The 6,487-nt window shown below is 53.3% G+C and overlaps 1 long non-coding RNA gene across 1 annotated transcript; it reads left to right on the forward strand.

Moving 5' to 3' along the window:
- The first annotated feature begins 822 nt into the window (after positions 1-822).
- Positions 823-5,811, forward strand: LOC138924984 (uncharacterized). Its single transcript, XR_011440495.1, has 2 exons — positions 823-2,977; positions 3,357-5,811. It is a non-coding gene; the product is annotated as an uncharacterized lncRNA (long non-coding RNA).
- The last annotated feature ends 676 nt before the right edge of the window (positions 5,812-6,487 follow it).

Consider the following 6,487-nt stretch of genomic DNA (forward strand, 5'->3'; position numbering starts at 1 on the left):
TCTTTTTGCTTTCAAACCCATGTGAGTGAGCTCATTGAGCAGGGTGGAGAAAGGGTGTCCTCCCTGACGGTGCCCTGCACCTTGCCAAGGCACTTAAGGTTCTCAGGTACAGGCCAGGCTGCAGCATCACCCCTGGACCCCCATCCCAGGGCTGGAAGCCAGGGTCCTCCCCTTGTTGGATTAACAATGTGCTCACAGGAGGGTGAGGCTGAGTGTTACCAGATGGGGCCCCCCTGGCCTGGTCGGGGGCAGTTGCCCATCTGGCCCAGGCAAGCTGTCTGGGAAGCCACTGAATGACAGCAAACTATGGAAAAGCTCCACTCCCCAACCATCGCCCCCAGCACCTGCTGCCGTGGACTCTTGAATGCCAAAGCTGCTAAGTCAGCCTCCCTCGGTGACAGATGGGAAACTGAGGCCCAGAAAGGGGAAGGGGCTTTTCTGAGTTAATGACAGAACGAGAACTACCACCCAGGCCTCCTGGATTCTTGTCAAGTGTTTTTTCCCACCACAGCCTGCTGCCTCCTCATTCTCTCATCCAGAATGTCCTTCTCTCCCATGTAAATCCTGCCTGACTGTCTCTCCCAGGAGCTACTAACGGCTCTTTCCTGTATGTCTCTTAACGAGTGCTCTCCTTGTCTCACCACCACCGCTGGCCTGGGAGCTCCCTGAGGACAGGGGTTGGGTTGATTTCTGGTTTGTACTCAGTTCAGGGCCTGGCATATAGAAAGCACTCAACGAACGTTTGTTGAATGAACCGATGAATAATTCAAAAGTCTGTTCTACTGGACTCGCATTTGAAGATGGGCATGGTTACTCTTGCAGGAATTTACACGACTGTAAAATGAATGATGCAATCTCAAGGGCAAGAGGAGCCCAGGGAAGAATGAAGTAGCGTCGTCGTGCTCTGCGTCCAGCCGCTCGGCCTCCCCTCTCCTTCGCTCTGGCTGCAGCATCACTGCCCAGGTCAACGCCAGCCTCCTGGGGCTGCTCTTTCTGTAAACGCGTTGTCCTTCCTGCTCGCCTCAGCCTGGGGAGATTGAGAGGGGAATCATCCACCGTGGGTCAGACTTTTATTTCTCGTCGCTGCTGGGAACCAGCCACGGGGAGATAAGGAGGAACAGAAATGGTGGTGCCAGAAGAAAACGCCAGCGCTGAGTTGAGTCAGTGTCGAATTTTGTCCCTCTGGATTCCCTGAAGAACATCCAGGCCTCGGGAGAGCTGAGAAGCACCGGGAACTCAGCACACTGCCCTTCCTGCCAGCCTCCCCCTCTGATGCCACGCTGGGTCTCATCCCTGTGTTCTCTGTACTCCCTTTTCCTGCCTTCCTCTGCAGATCAGCTTTCTTCGCTTGCTCATCAACACATGGTCCCAAAATAGTAGCTCCGGCCCCCCCAGCTTGCCCTGACCAGTCGGCCCCCCACTCCAGGCCCAGCCCCAGCCCCAGCCCCGCACTGGCTCCCAGACTCCACCCCTTAGTGCTAAAATCCTAAGGGAGAGTATCTGATTGGCTGTTGGTCAGCCAATGACTTTTCTCCTGCTGGGTCAGGTGTCCACTTTTGATCCAATTGTATGAAGCTAGCAGCCAGGGGTCGGTGGTACCTGGTGCTGCCCTGTCAGCATTGGGAATGGGCCCGGTGGTTAGAAGGGAGCTGGGCAAGGCAGGCTTGAGCACTACAACCCGAGATTTGTCCCTGGACTGGCCAGGACTCAGGGAAAGGCAGTCTCTTTCCAGACCCATGAGGATTGTCAAGGGGGGACCCAGACGTGTTCCTGTAAGCCATGCAGGGTGGAGATGGAGCCCTCCTCCCCCAAGCTGAAGGCAGGGTAGCAGGCGGCCCGGAGCAGCAGCACCCCAATCTCTCCTCCCACCATGTGCTCAGACGTGAGTGAGGCGGCCTCCTCCGCGCCCTGGCAGCCCTCTCCTTCCTGCGTCTCAGCGATGGCCCTGGGGCATCTGGTCCCCTTAACCCAGGGTAGCCAAGGTGATTGCAGCGATGAGGGCAGGAGTCAGGACTCTGGCTGGGAGGTGGGGCCTCCAGGATACTGTCCTGACCTGCAGGTCGTCTCCTGGGTCTGTTCTGAGCGCTCTCTGCCTGTCTGAGGCTCTTTGATCCTTTGGGATGGTATCAAATATGTCCGCAGGTTCTTTAACGCTCCCTTTAAAAAGGTGCAGCCTAATTCTCCCCCCTTGAGTGACTTAGAGATTCACTCCTAACAAGTAGGATAAGGCAGAAGCGATGGGTGTGACTCCCTTGAAAAGTCATGAAAGGTCATGAAAAGTGCTGTGGCTTTCTCCTGGCTCTGGGGAGGCAGCTGCCGTGTTATGAAGACACTCAAGCTGCCCTACGGGAAGCCCCTGTAGGGAGGAGGCGAGGCCTCCTGCCCAAACCGCGTGAGTGAGCCCCCTTGCAGTTGGACCTTCTGGGCCAGTCAAGCCTTCAGATGCCCATGCCCCGGCCGACACCTTGACTGCATCCACATGAGGGAAGGTGAGCCAGAGTCTCCCCTCCAAGCTCTCGATTCTTGACCTCCACGAACGGATAATAAATATTTTTACCTTTTGCAGGAAGGATTCAATTCACTTTCCAGGTTCTGCTATGGGAAGAACCGGTGCCCAGGGTCGTTCTTGGGTCCTTCCACTATTCATCTGTTTTGTAAGGACCTCCTATCTGGGAGGCTGGGAGGAGGGCCTATGTTACTATCTTCCCCTCCTGTGGGTATTACTCTCCTCCCTTCTACTCCTGTGAACCTCCCTTCTGAACTTCTTTAGGGGAATTCTTTGCCTCAGCCCCGACGCGGGCTACAGCCTCATCCCCATCTCCCAGGCATGTGCATCATCTGAGGACCTTCAGCTGTGTTCACCCCAAACCTTTTCCTTCAGCTGCAAGAGGCGGGCCTCAGCTCCTGAGGCCTCCACGAAGCCTCTGAAGATCCTCAGGCTGCTGGGTGGCACGCTGGACCCAGGGGATCCCAGGAGGTAGGCATTTATTTGCACGGCAAAGTGGAAGTCCAGTGGGGAAAAAATTCAGGCCAGAAGTTGGGAGGTTTTAGTTCTGGTTTTGCATACTCATGTGGTCATGTGGAATTTGCAAATTTCTTTTACCCTTTGGGGCCTCTGTTATCACATCTGTAAAATGGGGCTAGTAGTGTCCGTCCTGTGTACTTACAAGATTGTTTGAGGATCAAATGAGATCATACATGTGAAAATGTTTCTTAGACAATAAAACACTTTACAAATGTGAGGATTTGTATGATAGAATTTAAGGTTTATTCATAATATGAGCTACCGTATTTTGGAATACTTACCTTATTTAATTCTGACCAGCTTGGTCTTTCTTTCCCCATTTTGAGATCAGGAAACCAAGGCTTGGTGAGGTGACCCGGCTCACTGGAAATCCGTGCTTTCACTGTCTGCGTAGCTGCCATCCCTAACCTGGGTCCTGACATTAGTGGCTACACCTGCAAGAATCCAGAGAAATGGTGAGATCCGTGACTAGCCCTGGACTCTGGCCCCCGGGTCCTCACCTGTCAGCTCGGCAGCTCCTCAAAGGCTCTGGCAGCTCAGAGGGGCAAGATCCTGCTCGCTTCCTTTGGCTGGACCCGGCTAACACGCTTGATCTCAGGTGTATACTAGTGGGGTGGGAGCAAGGGGCCTGGTGGCAGACTGACTCAGACCCTCTCAGGAACAAGACACCAAGGCCCACATGAAGGAGAAAAGGTCATAGAAGCACGGGGGAGGTGTGGTCAGTGAGATGTTAAAAGCCAGACGTGCTACAGATGAGCTCTGGATGATGACCCGGAGGGATGTCGGTGTCCATTAGCAGATGTGGTTGTGCACGGCCTTGGAACCGATTCCCCATTAGGCTGAGAGCCTGCCCCGCCCTCCCAGTTTCTTGCTGGGGGCAGGGGAATTGCTTCAGCAAATCAGGTCACACTGCCCAGAGCCATGGGCCACGCTGCCTCAGTCCGCCCTGCACAGACGAGTCTCACCGATAAGTGGACCCTCCCCTGTTTACAGTCTGCTCCAGCGTCCACCCTCCCGTTATGGGCCTGACTTCTCCAGGGGTAGGAAAGGAAATCTGAGGATCCCCCCCCACCCTCCGCCCCGGCATGGTTCACTTAGGCACGAGGCGCCCTGGCCTCATCCTGGTGCTGTGGGCTGGGGGCAGCAAGTGCCTGTCCTCTGACCTGCGCCATGCTGTCCCTTTGCCTTTTGAAAAGGAAGGTTCCTCTACTTTTGCATTGTCCCTCCGAGAGGAGACCATTATCTTTCCAGGGCATTCTTGTCTCCCAGCTTCAGAGCTGCACATAGCCAGTGGGATGGGGATGAGGGGGCAGTGGCAGAGGCTGCGGGTGGGCAACATGCCTTCTCTCTGTGCCTGAGAAATCTCTCTAGTTATTTATTGCTCGCGGCCCAGGCAAGTGTTTTCCCCCACTCTGGAAGTACCTAATTGCCACCCCCTGCTCACGGGGCTGGAGCATTTGTCCCCGCACAAAGGAAAGGTCAAGAAGCTGCTGAATTGCATTTTCCTCTCCCCTTGCCACGTGTCTCCGAAGATGAGTCATCCTCTGCTTTCCTGCGTCCCTCCCTCCCTCCCCCACCCAGTCATTGGATCTGGGGCAATCGCTGCCGCTGCCGGCCTGGCTGCTCAGGCCTCCCTGCAAGGGGTGGGCTCCCAGGCTCCTCGGCAGGGCCCACAGGCCCCGTCCTGGCCTGTGGGCCTTGGGGCTCAGCCTCCTTCATTTAACTTCCAGAAATATCTATTGAGCAGCTCTTATGTGTCAGGCGTTGGGCACACAGGAGACCAGGGGCATGATTCCTGCACTTGCAGGGCCTAGAGTGCAGGAGGAACAGGAAACATGAAATCATACCATGTACACGTAATCCTGTGTAGTTATCACTGAGATGTGTGTCATAAAGAAAAAACTACAGGGAGTTTTGAGGAGCACCACATATAAGTGGGGTGGGGTATGGTTAGGAGGCCCCCCGAGAAATGAATATTAAGATGACATCTGAAGAACAGAAGAGCAGGGAAAGCATTCCAGGGAGAGGAACCAGCACATGCAAAGGACCTGTGGTCAAAAGAAGCTTGACACTTTAAAGAAACAACAAGAAAGAGTGTGGTTGACATGCAGTAAGCAAGGTGAAAGAGAGGGAAGATGAGGCTGAAAAGAAAGAAGGGGCCAGGCCCTTGAAGTTCAGGCTAGAGAGTTTAAAAATTTATCCTAAGGGTCAGCTTGGCAGTTTCTTAAAATGTTAAACATGTACTTATTATATCCAGCAGTTCTACTCCAATTTCTGTATTTACCCGAAAGAAATAAAAATATATGTACACAAAAAGACATGCAATATTCATAGCAGCTTTATTCATAATAGCCCCTAAACTGGAATCAACCCAAATATCCATTAACTTGTGGATGGATCAACAAACAGTGGTATATCCATACGATGGAATGCTATGGAGCAATGGACGGAGCCAGCTCCTGAGATGTGAGCAATGTGGGTGAATTCCAAAAACATTACACTGAGTGGAAGAAGCCAGACACCAAAGGGCATACCCTGCAGGAATCCACTTATATGAAATTCTAGAAAAGGCAAAACCAACGTACAGCGATGGAAATCAGATCAACGATTGCTCAGGGTGGGTGATGGCAGGATGCCGGGTGTTGACTGGGTGGGGATAAGAGTGAACTTCCTGAGATGCTGGAAACAGGATGGTGTGGTGGTTAAAAAATTCATTATCTATACACTTAAAATGGGTGCATTTTGTTTTATGTAAATTGTGTCAGTAAAGTTGATTTTTGAAGAAAGTACTTTTGTCCTGACATCGGTATAGTTTCCGTTACACAAAGAAAGAGACATGCCACTTGCACAAACAAACAAAACGAGACAAAAATGGGTTATGATTAGATCTGTGATTTCTGAAGCCCTCTGGCTTCCATGTGGAGACATAATTGGGGGAGCAGGCGTGGAGGTGGGAAATTACTGCACGAGTCAGGCACACGGGGATGTGGGTGGGGACTATGGTGACGGTGGGGATGGGGGAAGCAGGAGACAGAGGAGACTCTGTGCCCCGCAGGCTGGGGTGTGGCGCTTCCTCCCCAAGGTCGATGGACTGTCCTTGGCCTTCAACTGGGCTTGGGCCGGTCCAGCTCACAGTCACATGTCATCTTCACACGCTCACAGACACACCATTGCCACACTCACGTGAACTCACATGCAGACTCACACTTGTTGACCGTCAAGCCCCACACACACCTCAGGCCGTGGACCATGGAGCTGTTGCATCCTGGAGTACTCGGGTTTGGGTCCTGCTTCCCTCACTTGTCAGCTGGGTGAGCCCCGTGGCAGCCCCTGGCCTCATTTTCGTCATCTGTAAACTGGCAGCCACAATGGTTCCCGCCTCCCGGACCAGCCGAGGTAAAGGTCGGTGGCAGCTAGCGCTGTTCCCACTCGTCCTAAATGTTGGGCCGTGATGATTTCACA

The sequence above is a fragment of the Equus caballus genome, chromosome 7 (assembly GCF_041296265.1).
Source record: "Equus caballus isolate H_3958 breed thoroughbred chromosome 7, TB-T2T, whole genome shotgun sequence".
Taxonomy (NCBI): domain Eukaryota; kingdom Metazoa; phylum Chordata; class Mammalia; order Perissodactyla; family Equidae; genus Equus; species Equus caballus.